Source organism: Mus pahari, chromosome 11, assembly GCF_900095145.1.
Source record: "Mus pahari chromosome 11, PAHARI_EIJ_v1.1, whole genome shotgun sequence".
In the NCBI taxonomy this organism is placed as follows: domain Eukaryota; kingdom Metazoa; phylum Chordata; class Mammalia; order Rodentia; family Muridae; genus Mus; species Mus pahari.
The window spans coordinates 11,898,871-11,917,274 of NC_034600.1; positions in this window are offsets into that span (position 1 = coordinate 11,898,871).

Genomic DNA, 18,404 nt, shown 5'->3' on the forward strand with positions numbered 1-18,404 from the left:
TTCTTCAAATCTTCTACCACCATCATGAGATATGATTTTAAATCCACATTTTGCTTTTTGGGTGTGTTAGGGTATCCAGGCCTCGCTGTGGTGGGTGTACTGTGTTCTGATGGTGCCCCGTATTCTTGGTTTCTGTTAGTAAGATTTTTATGTTTGCCTTTCGCCATCTGGAAATCTCTNGTGTTAATGTTCAAGCTGTCTCTGGCTGGAGTTTGATCCTCCTGTTATTCTGTTAACCTCTGTCAGCACTCCTGGGAATCCAACTCTCCCCTGAGTCCCTGTGGTCAGAGCACTCTCTGCAGGCAAGCTCTCCTCTCACAAGGCAGGTGTCCAGAAGCCTGGAGCTCTGATCCTCCTACTGAGTCCTGGGGTCAGGGCCCTTCCTGTAGGCAGACTCTCCCTGTGTGATCCAGAGGGCTCGTGATCTCGATGACCTGTGGTGTGCAGAGTCTTCTCTAGTGCTCAGCTGTCTCTGCTGGGGTTCAGAAGAGAGATGGCAGTGTTGGCCAAGACCGGAACCCCACCTCTGGGCGGGCAGTGTTCCTTTGTCCCTGTTCCTGCTGGCACAAGCCCCTGCTGTATTCTCTGGAATTGATTGTGTTCCACTCACCAGTGATCCTGAGGATCGTGATCCTGATGATCTGTGGTGTGGAGAGTTCTCCGGAGCGCTCAGCTTCCTCTGCTGGGGTTCAGAAGAGAGATGGCAGGAGTGGCCCCAATGTGACTAGAACCCTGCCTCTGGGCAGGCAGTGTTCCTTTCTCCCTGTTCTTGCTAGCACAAGCCCCTGCTGGATTCTCTAGATTTGATTGTGTTCCACTCACTGTGATCCTGAGGACCTGTGGTGTCGAGAGTTCTCAGAAGCACTCAACTGCCTCTGATGGGGTTCAGAAGAGAGATGGCAAGAGTGACCAGTGTTCCTTCTTCTTGAGTTTCATGTGTTTTGCAAATTTTATCTTGGAATTTCTGAGCTTCTTGGATAATATCCACTTAACAGTGAGTGCATGTCATGTGTGTTCTTCCATGACTGGGTTACCTTACTCAGGATTATATCCTCCATATCCATCCAATTGTCTAAGCATTTCATGAATTAATTGTTTTTTATAGCTGCAAAGTACTCCATTGTGTAAATGTACCATATTTTCTGTATCCATTCCTCTGTTGAGGGACATCTGGCTTCTTTCCAGCTTCTTGCTTTTATAAATAAGGCTGCTATGAACATAGTGGAGCATGTGTCCTTATTACAAGTTGGAGCATCTTCTGGGTATATGCCCAGGAGTGGTATTGCTGGATCTTCCAGTAGAACTATGTCCAATTGTCTGAATAATCACCTAACTGATTTCCAGAGTGGTTGTACTAGCTTGCAATCCCACCAGCAATGGAGGAGTATTCCTTTTTCTCCACATCCTCACCAGCATCTGCTATCCTCTGAATTTTTGATCTTAGCCATTCTGACTGGTATGAGGTAGAATCTCAGGGTTGTTTTGATTTGCATTTCCCTGATGATTAAGGATGTTGCTGAGAATTTTCTGCTATCCTAGGTTTTTTGTTATTCCAGATGAATTTGCAAATTGCCCTTTCTAAGTCTGTGAAAAATTGAGTTGAAATTTTGATGGGGATTTCATTGGATCTCTAGATTGCTTTCAACAAGATAGCCATTTTTACTATAATAATCCTGCCAGTCCATGAGCATGGGAGATCTTTCCATCTTTTAAGATTTTCCTTGATTTCTTTCTTCAGAGACTTGAAGTTATTATCATACAGATCTTTCATTTCATGCATCTTGTAAAACCAATTTAAGTATAGAGGTATCTAGATTTAAGGACAATTCCACTCTCTTACTCTCCCTAGGTTGCTTTATTTGTTCTACATAAGTAAAGCTTATGGGAAGGAGGCCTCCTGAAGACTCACTTACAAAGGACCTCCCTCCTTCTTCCTTCATTCTTGCAGAGCCTGTTCTGTGGATCTACAAGTTGACCTGTCCCATAGCATGGTCTTTGTAGTACTTCTGGTGTCAGAATAATTTCTCTCCTGATATGTAGCACTTAAGAAAAATTAAAATTCCATTTTCTGACAAAATAATTCTTCCTCAAAGTAGCAAATTTTATTTTTGGTCTTGGTGGTTCTGTTTTGAACTGAAGGTCCTGTACCTTTGGCATACCTCTCTTAGATTTTAACATAGAAAGCAGAATGACAGTTGTTTCCAGGAACCAGTAAGTTGAAACACTGCTTTGCATCTTTACTGGCAATTTCTTTCCAGGAGCCTCCAGCGTGGCATGCCCTACACCAAAACAAAGTGTTGTACCACCCAAAACACTTTTCAAAATCAGAGAACTACATATGAAAGTGCCAGCGTATACATAACTGACATCATCTAACACAGAAAGTATTTCAACCCACGATGTCTACTTTGGCAATGTTTTTGAATGATGGTCATCTGAATCCTGATCTTGTCCATTATGCTTCATACCCTAATGGATTCCACTCACTTGATTATAAACAACTGCCCATTATAAAATTATATAATTATAAAGAATTATGTACAACTGAGTTTTTGCCTCCCTGATCTATGTAACTTATTGAATGCTGTTCTTCTCCAAATCTAAGAAAAGTTGTTGGATTTCTTTGTTTCCCTTTTTATATAGCTACTAATAATCCCACTCTAGAGTACAAAATATATTTCTACCCTACTCTTTGTTTTCTCATTGCTATTCCAATTACTTAGGAAACACTATTTGCAAAGGAAGTTTGTTTCCATTTTGTGTAAAGATACTTAGATAACATGAATCAATTAGGCTAGTGATTAAAGTAGAAGATCTAGGGAATTATCCTCTAAATAATTGCCTTGACCAAATATGTCAGGAGGTGATAGCCAATAACATCTTTCTGATATACACTTATTTCCCTCTAACTACTTGATAAGTAGGGGAAAAGTTATTTTACAAGGTAATGTTGAAAGCATATTCAGTGTTTTATACTATATCCATTATACATATAAAGGTTTTTAGGGCTTTCTATTCTTTTTGAAGTGCCAACTACTTGAGCTTAGAATATGTTGTTTGTAGCTTTATTATTTGAAAATAATTAGAATAACAATTAGAGGTAGAAAGAATGTGCTAGGTAAGTACTGTAATAAAAATTACTATTGGAGCATTGATTCTTGCTGGTGAAATGTGTTTATGCCCTCTTTCTGCAATAGAATAAGTAAAGGAGAGAGTAATAAGGCAAGAAACTGTTTCCTGGTACCCTCTAAGGCAATATAGAGGGGGCATGGAATGGACTATGGTGAATAAACATGACATTTTTTGAAGGTGCCGATAAAAAACTGTGGAGAGAATAGGTGGTTACTGTAGGTATGAGTGCTTGAGGTGCAAGCATAATGTGAGTCCACAGCAAGCACATAAAGAATGGAGTGGAGCTATGTTTGTTCTTATAACCACAGTGTTTAAGGTTAGTATGAGCTGAGGGAGGAAGATCACTAAGGATGGCAAGCTTCCAGTCTAGACAGGGGTTCAGCAACAAACCTCAGCTCAAGAGAATAAGAGTGTGGGCAGAACACCTGAGATTCTCCTGTGAACTCAGGACACAAGTTTACAGGCACGTGCATCCTACAAAGTTATACTCACACACAAAGAAATTTCTGTAAATGAAATTTACCTTAATTAATAACTATACATATATATAAATATGCTTATATAGAAATAGATATATATCATATACTTAAGATAAAGGCCCAAAATCCAAACTTTCACAATAATTCATAATACAAAAGATTAGTTGTGCCTTGTGTTATTCAAGATTCACACTTTCTAGGCATGTTTAGAAAGGAGATAATTATGTAAAAGTTTTTACAGAGCACACTCAATTTTCCTGCTAATAAAAAACCTCTTTCTGTGGAGCACTAGCAGGACAGAACAACCTGCTCTGACTTATAATAATAGTGTAAGCGGTTCAAGTTACTTTTCTTGTGAAGAAACTATTCTTCAAATACACCAGCAAAAATGTCCAAAATATTTCCTCCTGTTTCCTTTTAATTGGTAGGATTTGATTTTTTTTTTCAGAGCATTAAGACCTAACTCACAACTTCTTCCATTTACACTTGCACCTTCTGAGGGCTGGAGTGTGCTGTGTGAGGTGAGCAAGGTGTGATGTCAGTGAAAGCCGACTTAGGGTTATGTTGTGATTTTTATTTTTTATTTTTCTTTGGTGTTAAGAATGTCTTTGTGTGATGCCAAATGCTAGATAGATATGAATGTTGTATAAACATCACTGGTAGAAAACAGAATTTAAATTCTCCTAAGGTCTGCCACTCAGGACTCTCTTTAGAGAATGATTTTTCAACAGAGCACTGACCACCCAATTACAACTGCATTGTCCTTGTTAATATGATAGCTTTCTCCAATAACCACTACATTTTTAAATGCACATATGACTTAGGTTATGCTTAAATAATTTTTAAATTACATTGAATTAATACTGGTAACATCACATTAAAGATATGATACAATATTTAAAATCAATAATAATAAAGGCAAAAATATAACCTTGATTCCAGTCAATGAAGATCTCTGATAGGTGTGTTATCTATGTCTATTGGAAAGATTTCTCTTGGATCTTAGTAGTAAATAAATGGATTTATAACCATACATAGCCATCATCTATAGCTAGAATTTATCTCTGTGGAGGAGACTTTTCTAAACTTAAATTTTAATAATCCAGAAATTTTGATACATACTTTATATTTTATAGACAGTTTTTAAGTTCATTATGGTTATGCCACTGATCTGCTGATTCATAATTAACATGTATAAAATGGGAAAATATTGAACATTTGTTATGTTCTTCTACCAATCACTGTGTCTTCCTGTCTTAATGTGCATAAGCTTCTTATGAAAAAACTTTTAAAAATACCAAAATACTGAGAAAATATTAATTTTCAAACTTAAGCTTTTCATGTTATTATTCGGGAGTACACTAGGCTGTGATGAGATGCTGATAGAAAATCAAGAAGTTTAATAACTTTTAAATTGAGTTCTAAGATAAAATTTGTCCTTAAGTATTGAAGCCTCAAAAAAGATCATAACTTCTCAAGTAGTTTTAGAATTCTGAAACAGTGAAATTAAAAAATTATATTACTTTTCCATAATGTATTTTCAATAATATCTGTTACAATTTATGTGAAACAGTGATATACTAGAAAAAATCAAGCTCTCAGAATAAAAGAAAGATATAAAATTGTGTTATATATGGTATATATAATAAAATACATAAAATTGTGTATAAATTAAAATGTTTCAAAGTCAAAATACTCATTAATCTCATATAAGCACATAAGCACAAGAATTAAAGTATAACAGTTAAGATGTTTATTATAATTTATTTTAGTTTAAATATTTGATTTACTTTAAATGTTTAACTTTAATTTAGTTTAGATTAGATTAATTTAGTTGAGTTGAGTTTAGTTGAGTTTAGTTTAGTTTAGTTTAGTTTAGTTTAGTTTAATTTGAAACATGGTTTTACTGTGTGCCCAGGGCTGGTATAGCACTCTTTTATGTAGACCAGGCTGTCTTTGAACACTTAAAAAACTATCTGTTCATACTTCCCAAGCGCTATAATGAAAAGCCTGTTTTAAAGACAAGCACATAGGAGGTGTACATCAATACCTTTGAGTGGTTATCATCTCACATCTTATAAGATTATGATTGTTTATACCACATTTTTCCTCTAGTTAGTGGTACTTTCTTCTATAAAGTTTTATAAATTTTATTATTGAGAAAAAACTGCTGATTTAAAAGTTGTGAACAACTTACCTTTCTGTTCCCTCTGTGCCTTAAGAAAATAGTATGTGTAAGATAAAACCTAGAGATAAAACAAATTTTCCATATTTTAGTGATTAGATCTGTTCAAATATGTCAAACTATTTGCTAATATCAATAACATTTTTACACTTTAAATTATATTTTAATAAATTTGAAATAATTTAATACAATAAAATTTAGACTTATCCTGTGTATAAAGAAGAAAAATATATTAAATAGTTATCAGAAATCCAAGTGTGCATGGACAACAAATCACACGGAAACAGATTATACACATACACATGCACTTGCACATATACATGGAAAACTAATGTTGCTCATGCTTTATCATATCACAGAATATATCTGCTTTAGCAGTTTTCACTATTTGCAACTGTTCTGAACCATTACTGAATCAGTGTGATAAAGAATGGAGTCTCTGAAGAAGGTTTAGATTTTTAAGCTGGATGTTGGAATTACATTATCTTCTGTTTATACCAACTCAATTACTGAATGGTCTTCCACATCCTACTTATGTTAAAATTATGATGCCATTTTGAGTCATAGACTTAGCTTTTTAAAAAAAAATCACAGAATGTATGTGGTTTCTTTGTTGCGTTGTCCACAATGAGAGCGCAAACAAGACAGATTTAGTAGTCCTTTGATATTTGTGGTATCATCCATATCTCTTGAATTTTTGTGACAATAGGTATGACTGTCTAAACTATCAGATGAACCAAGATTCATTCATCTCTAGACTTTACTCTCTAGGACTATATAACTATATAGCTATGTAGCTGTCACTATCATAGTTTTCTAATATATCAAGGATACTCCACAAGTGAGCCTTCTTAGCCAGGTAGCTAAGAGACACTGTAAAGCCTGCTTTCTCAGATTCTCTGGAATATTTTCAGATGAGTCTGCATTGTCAAACTGCTTTACACTCTGTGAAATGGTGAATCCATGGGCTGAAATAATATTTACTGAATATGAAAGATATAATAGTTTTATTTGGCTCAATGGACATTTGCAAGTTAATGTAATTTTTTATTCTTAGAATGTATTCATTAATATCAAGTATGTGATATACTTTGGGTGGAAGAACAAAATTGTATGATTTAATTTATATTTGCTAAGTTAACTGAATTCTCTATTTAATCACAGGTAAAAGAGGAAAAGAATAATTTTCACATGCTTGAAAGTTTTTCTTTAATGCCTATCTTGCATCATGTGATCTGTCATCTATAATTACAATGGTACATGTTTACTAAGATGTGTTTCCCCAGTAAGATATGTGCAGAAATCACTACCCAATATGTTACCTCAAATTCACAGTCATTTAACCCAGTTCTTTTAACCCACAAATTCATGAAATTGAGGAATGGAAAATCCTACAAATAGAGTGAGTATATCATGAACTTCATTCTTGGCTTTGCAGGAAATTCATTTCATCCCCACAAAAGTAGGGAGACTGTAGGGGTCTTGAGGTCTTGAGTAGCCAATCATCTTCCTCCTACTAAGGAACAGATTGGTTTTTATTTTGTTTTTTCCTATTGAAAGGTATCAGTGAAGTATCCATGGTATGTGTTGTTGATTATAATTAACGGAGCAGCAAACAAACTTACACAAAGGGGATACTGCCTTCAAGTTCCTCAAAAGGTAGGAGATGCCACTCTTTGTATGTTGCAATAAATTCCCAAATTCTTTTGAGTCAAGTGATTAGGCACTTGAGTTCATTAATCTAAGCATTCTTTATCTTTGAGGCTGATCTCCTACTTTTACTCATTCAAGTGAAACAATTAGGTTCACAGGAGAACAGGGTAAAGTCTTTTCAAACCATATATCCCATAACACTTAGTTTCATGCAGCAAATCATTGAAGAGTCAGCAGTCACATTTGGCTTTTAGTTTCTATATAACTTCAAGCAATTATTATAAAGGGCAAAAGTGAAATATTTTCTTTACTACCAAATATTTTCTTCTGCCCCCAATTAGACAGACAGGTTATTAAAGAAATAACTCTGCCCCTACGGAACTTAGCCTGCATTTGTTTTTCCGTGTACTAGGAGATGATAGCGAATGCCAGGAAAGGTCCTGGGGCAAGCAAGAGAAGAGAGTTCAGTGTGTGAGGCGATAAATGACTGACTGTTAATATTTAATATAATAAGGGAACTACTGTTAATAAGGTGAGCACACAAAAATTATATCACCTAGGAAACTACATCCTCCAGAGTTGACAAATTATGGGGAACCCTCCCTCCAACTGCCTTTTGTTTCATCTCCAATATATAAAGCAAATACACTTTAGTGACATGATTTTTGTTTCCTGGCACCTTTCCATAGCCAATTCCATTCATGCAGAAAAAGGATGAAATTCCATCATCTAAGCATGACATCTCAAAATTCAGACTTAATGAGAGCTTTGGCAGCTTCTGTCGAAGGCAGACAGTGATTAACAAAACACTTCAGAGTACAAGGCACAGCAGTGCTCAAAGAAAACAGTGATGATCTCCACTTAATTGTAGAAAAGCCCAAAGCATCTGCCAGCCAAGGAGAGCAGGAGCCATAAGGAGCTGCTGCTCAGATAGACTGTCATCTCCAGAGATCAACAACCATATGCTCAGCTCAAGCACAAACTCCAAAGAAGTTAATTTTCTGACAAAATACAGGGATAAATATGACATTCAAACAAGTGTGCTCACTCATCCTGAACACACGTTCATCTGCACGCATCTGATTTATGCATCGTTTAAACACAAGCAAATATAATTTGTTTGGAACACAAACACTGATGCATGAATACAGGTAGAGTTAATCTTTGTCTGCTCCCCACGTTCTTGTGACCTGTGGTCTAGCCATGCTTTTAGTAAACTTGATGAGTGGAGAAGTCACTTGGTGGTTCTCATCTATATACATGCCATATTTTCACATTCTAAAATAAATACAATGTTTTAAAATCAAGGTTAAAAACATTTATTGAGCCTATGATATGAAATTTGTGTATATACCAAGAAGAATATTTTGCTATAGATATATGTATATTCAGAGAACTAGAATTGACAAGATTTGCATATACAAACTTCAAATCATCTCTCCATTAAGCTAATCTTACCTGTTATCTACCCATCTTCCTATCTTTCCATCATTTATCTATCTATCTATCTACCTATCCAGCTATCCAGCTATCTTAGTCTACACACCAAGTTGGGATCCTGGCAAAACAGACTTAGGACACAGCCTAATAAATGAAAAGAAAGATTGCCATCTAGGATGTAAAATATTTCACTTTATAAAGTTTGAGTTTGCTGAATTTGAGTGTATTTTAATTATTAATCATTCACATTTAAAAACAGAGGTACTGGTTTAAAAATTTTTTTTGAAGTACTGGATAGGGGATATAGCCTAGCAGCAGTGTCTTTGTGTGCAAGTAACTCTGAGTTCATTTCTAGTACAGAAAAAGAATCACAGAAGTTTGAACTCTCAAATATTTTATTTAAAAATAATCAGAAAGGGAAACCTTATATTTCTATTATTTTGACATGGAAATACCCATCATAAGACTTCCTCAGAAAATGTTACATGTAGCATCAGATGAACCGGAGTCAGCAGACTATTAAGTGTGCATGCCTCTAAACAGGTGTTTGATTTACCATTTGTATACTAGCCAAACGGCAGTGAAATTTTCAGAAGTGAGCAACCACAATCCTTATAAAAACTAAAGAGGAGCATCTGGCAGGAAATAAAGTGCTTCAGTAGCAATCTTAACTTCTACTGTAAAGACTCCTGATACATTTCTCAAAACACAAATTGCATTTCTTTGTATCATCAGCTTCTCTCAGTTACACATGGAAGAGTAATCACACACTGATTGCATGTGTAGCCAATCTATTTCATTCTAAAGTCTCACTACAGGGCTAAGGTTATAACTCAGTAGTACATTGTTTACCATATGTGAAGTTTATACCTAGTGTTTCAAAATTAATTTTAAGAATATAATTTATGAAATGAATAGATACGATAACCCTCTTTAATGGCACATTTGTGTTCAATCTTGCTTGGAGTTTGTATTAATATGCTATCTAACAATTTTGTAAATCTGATAGTATCATGTTGTAATCATTTAAAATAAAGAAAAATTTTAATTTGCTCCAATTAAAAAGAAGTATGTGCCCATAATAGTTTGTAAAACACTAGCAGGCACACACACACACACACACACACACACACACACAAAACTCAAACAATATAAAAAGAGAAGTCAGTAAAAGCTAAAACAAAGGGATAATAATTTACTTTGACCCATTTATCATATATGTGTAATTTAGAACTGACGCTAATTAAAATGTTTTTTCCTCTCTCTCATAGTGTTTTCCTGTGTGATTTTAACATTGCTTATATTCAATATGTCTGAAAACTCCTCTTTTTTATTAGGTATTTTCTATATGTACATTTCAGGTATCCCCTTTCCTGGTTCCCCCCGGAAAATCCCCTATTTCCTCCCTCTCCCCCTGCTCACCAACTCACTCACTCCATCTTCCTGGTCCTGACATTCCCCTACAATTAGGCATCAAATCTTCACAGGACCAAAGATCTCTCCTCCCATTGATGACCAAAAAGGCCATCCCCTGCCACATATGCAGCTGGAGCCATAGGTCCCTCCACATGTACTCTTTGGTTGGTGGTTTAGTCCCTGGAAGCTCTGGGAGAACTGGTTGGATCATACTTCTGTTTCTCCTAGGGGGCTGCAAACCCCTTCAGCTCCTTCAGTCCTTTCTGTAACTCCTCCATTTGGGGACCCTGTGCTGAGTCCAGTGGCTGAGAACACCCATCTCTGTATTTGTCAGGCAATGTTAGAGCCTCTCAGGAGCGAGAGCTATATCAGGCTTCTGTCAGCAAGAACTTGTTGACATCCACAGTAGTGTCTGGGTTTGGTGACTGTATATGGGATGGATCCCTAGGTGGGGCAGTCTCTGGATGGCTTTTCCTTCAGTCTCTGCTCCATATTTTGTCTCTGTATCTTCTCCCATGGTTATTTTGTCCCCGCTTCTAAGAAGGAGTAAAGTATCCACACTTTTGTCTTCCATTGTCTTGAGCTTCATATGGTCTGTAAATTGTATCTTAGGTATTCCGAGTTCCTGGGCTAATATCTACTTATCAGTGAATGCATACCATGTATGTTCTTTTCTTATTGGGTTACCTCACTACAGGATGATATTTTCCAGTTCGAACCACTTGACTGCAAATTTCATAAATCCATTGTTTTTAATAGCTAAGTAGTAATCCATTGTGTAAATGTATGGCATATTCTGTATCCATTCCTCTAAGAAGGAGTGAAGTATCCACACTTTTGTCTTCCATCGTCTTGAGCTTCATATGGTCTGTAAATTGTATCTTAGGTATTCCGAGTTCCTGGGCTAATATCTACTTATCAGTGAATGCATACCATGTATGTTCTTTTCTTATTGGGTTACCTCACTACAGGATGATATTTTCCAGTTCGAACCACTTGACTGCAAATTTCATAAATCCATTGCTTTTAATAGCTAAGTAGTAATCCATTGTGTAAATGTATGGCATATTCTGTATCCATTCCTCTGTTCATGGACATATAGTTTCTTCCCAGCTTCTGGTTATTTTAAATAAGGATGCTCTGAATGTAGCAGAGCATGTGTCCTTATTACATGTTGGAGCATCTTCTGAGTATATGCCCAGAAGTGGTATTGCTGGATCCTCCGGTAGTACTATGGCCACTTTTTTGAGGAACGTCCAGACTGATTTCCAGAGTGGTTGTACCAGCTTGCAATTCCACCAGCAATGNAGGAGTGTTCCTCTTTGTCCACATCCTTACCAACATCTGCTGTCACCTGAGTATTTGATCTTAGCCATTCTGACTGGTGTGAGGTGGAATCTCAGGGTGGTTTTGATTTGCATTTCCCTGATCAAAATTCTGAAAATCCATTAAAGAGGTAGACTTACTTTTCTATAACCATTTTCTATTTCAGGAAGTTGAGTTCCTTTATCTAATACATTTTAGTTCAAGGTTAAACTTTTATTATAAATAAAACTTTTGATAACAAGAAAATTTTCCTCAGTGAAGGAAAATTAAAACAAAAAAAAAACCAAAAAAAAAAAACCAAAAAAAAAACCAAAAAAAAAAACCAAAATGTTTCAAAGGCAAACAAGGGAAAGAAACAGTCAAGAAGTGAAACTGATCCTTGGAGTGAACAGAGCCTCCTACCCTTAATCAAGAAGCTGTCTGAAGTTGATAACTGCTTCCTAAGAAAAATAATTAGGTTCTTCCAATGGAGCTTCACTGTGTGTATAAACTACTCTTAAGGACAGGCCCTGTGTCAATGAGTACATGGCCAACATAAATCCAACGATGTTATTTTTACAGAATTTTGTCTCATATTGCTTTGTTTGGACATTTTGTTTTAATTGCATATTATGCTCTCTGTTTCTATGTTTTTATGGGTTTTGGGACCGTGTGTGTGCATGTGACTGTGAGTGTGTAGGGGTGTGTTTATGTGCTCATGTGCATACACATGTATGCTGTCTAAATATATGTGAGTCTGTGTCTATGTCTGTCTGTGTATAGTGTTTGCCTATTGTGGTATGTGTGTGGTATATGCATGTGTGAGTATGTATGTTTTAGTGTGTATGTGAGTGTATGTGTGTTATATCTGTGTGGTGTGGTGTGTAGGGTGTGTGTGTACATGTTATATGCATGTGTGTGAATGTTTTGTGCTTTGTGTGTTTCTGTGTGCTTCCTAGGAGAAAGCCAGTGCACTGAACTAAATGGGAGATGGGGAGAATCTCGGAGGAGTTGGGGAAAGAGAAAGTATAACAAAACTTTTTCAAGAAAATCGTTTAAAAACTAGAACTATATTATTGAGGAACTAATAAATTATTTCTAATGTCAATCATTATCACTTAGTTCTATAATTTATTGTCTGTAAAATGACTATCAATGTCAGAATTAAGGAAATCAGAGATATATTAAAGACAATTTTGTTTCAGAATAAGTGGATGAAAATACTATGTAATAAAACTTAAATTTAAATATAAAAATGCATTATTGTAAGATTTTATAGTAAATCTGTTTTCATACATCCATTTATGATTATTTGATCAGTTTTGACTAAATAATCCTAGCTCCAATATGGTGTAATATGGCCCTCTCTTGACCTCCTATTTAAAAGTTCATAAAATAAGGGCTCAGTTCTACTGTGCTGAGGTTCAGTTCTACTGTGCTGAGGCTCAGTTCTACTGTGCTGAGGCTCAGTTCTACTGTGCTGAGACTCAGTTCTACTGTGCTGCGGCTCGGTTCTACTGTGCTGCGGCTCGGTTCTACTGTGCTGCGGCTCGGTTCTACTGTGCTGCGGCTCGGTTTTACTGTGCTGAGGCTCAGTTCTATTGTGGTGATTTGCTCCCCTTACTTAGCCTTGACTTTCTGCTCTCGTGGTTTTCCTGGGAAAACACCTTTGAAGCCTCCCCTTCTTATTATTATATTCTGTCTGCGTTCTTACTCCTGTGCTTGAATTTCTCCTTCTTGACTTAAGCCCTTTCTTCATTTTCTCCTTTTCCTTTGGTGTCAGTTTTCCATCTTCTCTTCAATAACATTTTTCCAATGATTCTAAAGCAAATCCTGCTCCATAAGTTTTCATTCCAGATCTGAGCACCAGAAATTCCTGACACAGTTTGACAGTTGTAATACAACCTAGCTGTACTATTTTATAAAAAAAATGTACTATCTCTCCTCACTTAATAAACTGCAAATTGAAAGACTGGGCAGAAAGATTTAGACTGACAATTTTCTTGCATGATTAATTTTCCTTTTCACAAAGGGGTATTTTCAGAGCCCAGGTGACTAATGTGAAGGACATGACTGTGGAGTCTCCTGTAGTGTAAGATGAAAATGACCTTCCCCTTGCTCAGACTTGTGTGTGTGTGCAAGTGTGAGTGTGTGTGTATATGTTGTCTTATGTGTGTTTCTCATATGTGTGTATGTGTCTATGTGAGTGTCTATATGAGTGTGTATGTGTGAGGGGTGTGTGGGGTGTGTGTGTGTGTGTGTGTGTGTGTGTGTGTGTGTGTGTGTGTGTCTTTTTCCAGACTTTTTGTGCCACAAGATAGTTTTCTTAACATTCTGACATTAACATGATTCAGGATCATTCTCCCATAGAATTCTAGACTGAAAAATATTTGACAGTCTGTCTAGTGGTAAACATCATATATCCAATGCATTGGGAATTCATTATATTTCTTAATTCAGTATTCAGTTCTTACTCTTTCAACTTTATAGAAAATTATATTGTATCATAAAAGAAAAATAACTAGCCTGATGGAGATAGTTGTGTTAGGGAGACAATTCAGTCACTGATCTCCAAAACATATATGAAACCCAACTAGTAGTTCGTTAGCTGAAGGAATTCTTTGGTAGAATTTTTGGGGTCACTTAAGTATAGTATTATATCATCTTCAAATAGTGATATTTTGAATTCTTCCTTTCCAATTTTTATCCCTTTGACTTCCTTTTGTTGTCTAATTACTCTTGCTAGAACGTCAAGTACTATATTGAATGGGGAGAGAGTGGGCAGCCTTTTCTAGTCCCTGAATTTAGTAGGATTGCTTCAAGTTTCTCTCTATTTAGTCTGATGTTGGCTACTGGTTTCCTGTTTATTTCTTTTACTATGTTTGGGTATGAGCCTTGAATTCCTGTTCTTTCCAAGGCTTTTAGTATAAAAGGGTGTTGAATTTTGTCAAATTCTACCGGAGAACTCCTTCAGCTGATAAACAACTTCAGCAAAGTGGCTTGATATAAAATTAACTCAAACAAATAAGTAGCCTTCCACTACTCAAAGGATAAATGAGCTGAGAAAGAAATTAGGAAAATGGCACCCTTCACAATAGTCACAAATAATGTAAAATATCTTGGTGCAACTTTAACCAGCAAGTGGAAAACCTGTGTGACAAGAACTTCAAGTCCCCGAAGAAAGAAATTGAAGAAAACCTCAGAAGATGGAAAGATCTTCTACAGATTCAAAATTTAATTCAATTCTTCACAGAGCTAGAAAGAGCAATTCTTAAATTCATTTGGAATAACAACAACAACAACAAAAGCATAGTGAAAATTATTCTCAACAATAAAAGAACAACTGGGGGAAATACCATCCCTGACCTCAAGCTCTACTACATAGCAATAGTGATTTTAAAAAAATGCATGGTATTGGTACAGAAACAGGTATATAGACCAATGAATAGAATTGAAGACCCAGAAATGAACCTACACATTTTTGGTCACTTGATCGTTGACAAAGAAGCTTAAACCATTCAAAATACAGCATATTTCACAAATGGTGCTGGCTTCAGTGATAGTAAGCATGTAGAAGAATGCAAATTGACACATTCTTATCTCCTTGTGCAAAGCTCAAGTTCAAGTGGATCAAAGATGTCCACATAAAACCAGATACCTTGTATGTATTAGAAGAGAAATTGGGAAAGAGCCTCAAACACATTGGCACAGGGGGAAATTACCTGAACAGAATACCAATAGCTTATGCTCTAAGATCAACAGTAGATAAATGGGACCTCATAAAACTGCAAAGCTTCTGTAAGGCAAAGGACACTGTCATCAGGACAAAATGGCAACCTACAGATTGGAGAAAGATCTTTACCAATCCTACATCTGATAGAAGACTAATATACACTATATACAAAGAAGTCAAGAAATTAGATTCCAGAGAAACATATAACCCTATTAAAAATTGGGTACCAAGTGAAATAAAGAATTCTCAACTGAGGAACCTCCAGTGGCAGAGAAGCACCTAATAAAATGTTTAACATGCTTAGTCATCAGGGGAATGCAAATGAAAAGGACGAGGAGATTCCACCTCACACCAATCAGAATGGCTAAGATCAAAAACTCAGGTGAGAGCCACCCACCCTTCTCAAAATTGTAACCCAGAATTGCTGCAGTCTAAAAGAAATACAGGGACAAAGAGTGGAGCAGAGACTGGAGTAAAGGCCATCCAGAGATTGCCCCACCTGGGAATCCAACCTATATGCAGCCTCCAAACCCAGTCACTATTGCTGATGCCAAGAAGTGCTTGCTAACAGGAGTCTGATATGTATGACTCCTGAGAGGTTCTGCCAGAACCTTGCTGATACACATGTGGATGCTTGCTGCCAACCATCAGACTGAGCATGTGGACCCCAATAGAGGAGTTAGAGAAAGGACTGAAGGAGCTGACGGGGTTTGTAACCCCATAGAAAGGACAATATCAACTAACCAGAACCCCCATAGATCCCAGGGACTTAACCACCAAACAAAGAATAAACATGGAGGAATCCAAGGCTCCAGCTGCCTATATAGTAGAGGATGGCCTTATCTGGCAAAAATGGCAGGGGAGGCCCTTGGTCCTGTGAAGGCTTGATACCCCAGCATAGGGGAATGCCAGGGCGATGAGGTACTAGTGTGTGGGTGGGTAGGCAACAGCCTCATAGAAGCAGGGAGGGGGTCAGATAGAGGGTTTTGGGACCAGAAATGGGGAAGGGGGATAATATTTTAAATGTAAAGAAATGAAATAACCAATAAAAAATTTAAAAATCCAACAAATATTATACTTTAAGTTTACCAATATGGATTGTTAAAATTTACATATAAAGTATAAAATAAAATAAACAAGATATTTTCTCTCAAAATCTGTTTGAAGTTGTTTCCTGTGCTGATACAAGGAAGGCTCTTACCATCTGAAACAGGATGGGACACTGTATTACCATATGAAAACAAAATAGAATAGTGACTTTCCAAGTTGTGTAGAAAAGGAATAATTCTCTGTGCAAATGGCTCTATTTTCTTATAGAATTACCTACAAAGTATTTTGTTTTTCAGTATGATATGGTCATTTTCCTTGATCTGTTTCAGTCTATTTGAAACCATGAACTTAGATGAACCCAACATTTCTTAATGACAAGTGAAATGGTTACATGTTATAAATTTATCTAAGGCTGGACAGTTCAAGTAGCTTTTCTTTCTTTCTTTACTTCTTATTTTTGTTTTTTTTTTTAAGTTAATTAATTTTATTATGATTAGAAATAGATTCCTTTTTTGAGTGAAATTAAGCATTTCTATTTTATTTTTTATAAGATATTTTCTTCATTTACATTTCAAATGCTATCCAGAAAGTCCCCTATTCCCTCCCCTAGCCCTGTTCCCCTAACCACCCACTCCCACTTCTTGGCCCTGGCATTTCCCCAGTACTGGGGCATATAAAGTTTGCAAGACCATCACCTGTTTGATTGTGTTTTCCTGTAATTCTTTAAGGGATTTTTGTGTTTCTTCTTTAAGGGCTTCTACTTCTTTAGCAGTGTTTTCCTGTAATTCTTTAAGGGATGTTTGTACTTCCACTTTAAGGCCTTCTACCTGTTTAGCCATGTTCTACTGTATTTCTTTAAGTGAGTTATTAATGTCCTTCTTAAAATTCTCTACCAGCATCATGAGATATGATTTTAAATCCGAATCTTGCTTTTTGCGTGTGTTGGGGTATCCAGGTCTCACTGAGGTGGGACTGCTACGTTCTGATGATGGTGAGTGGTCTTGGTTTCTGTTAGTAAGATTCTTACATTTGCCTTTCGCCATCTGGCAATCTCTGGTGTTAGNTGTTCTAGCTGTCTCTGGCTAGAGCTTGTTCCTCCTGTGATTCTGTTAGCCTCTGTCAGCAGTCCTGGGAGTCCAACTCCCACCTGAGTCCCAGTAGTCAGAGTACTCTCTGCAGGCCACCTCTCCTCTGAAGGTGAAGGAGTACAGAGGTCTAGAGCTCAGATCTGCCTCCTGGCTGAAGATGAAGACCCTAAACCTAAACAGGGCCTGTCCCAGAAGCCATGTTGCTCCGGCAGTCCTCAGGCTCCCCCATGCAGACCCGCCTCCTTTTTATTTTATTTTTATTTTTTATTTTTTTTTGGATTTACAATTCTCAGAAATTTATTATTTTGTTATTATACAAAATTATGGAATTTTTACAATCTGTGTAATATACTTTGTATATTCAACCCTACCATTACTATCCATTATCTCTTGCCTCTCTCCCAATTTTTGAAAATTAGTTCCTTANATATTTAGTTTTATTTAGATTCTGTGTATGGAGAAAATGTGTAATGCTTGTCTGTTTGAGTCTAATGATGCTCTTCAGCTTAATCCATTACAACATAGTTTTCTTTTTTGTGTGACACCCTACCACTCCATTATGTATAAATACTGCATTTTCTTTATCCACTCATGTGCTGATGGCCACACAGGTTGGTTCCATAATGTGACCCTTGAGAAACATGCCATGATAAAGGCAGATACTAGGTACCTCTACTGTACACTGACTTTGCTTCCTCCTTTGTGCATGTGAGCAGTGGTGATACATCAAAGAGCAGCTCTGCATTTTGCATGATCCCTGTCAACAAGTACCCCGAGAAGGATTGTATAATTTATGTATTTTAACTTCAAAATATTAGCAGATATAAATCCTCCAAACATTACATGTAGGTTAAAGACTTCTGTTGTGATCTAGCCTTCAATTCTGTGTTGAAGTTCAAAATATTTACTTAACTTTGAATGTT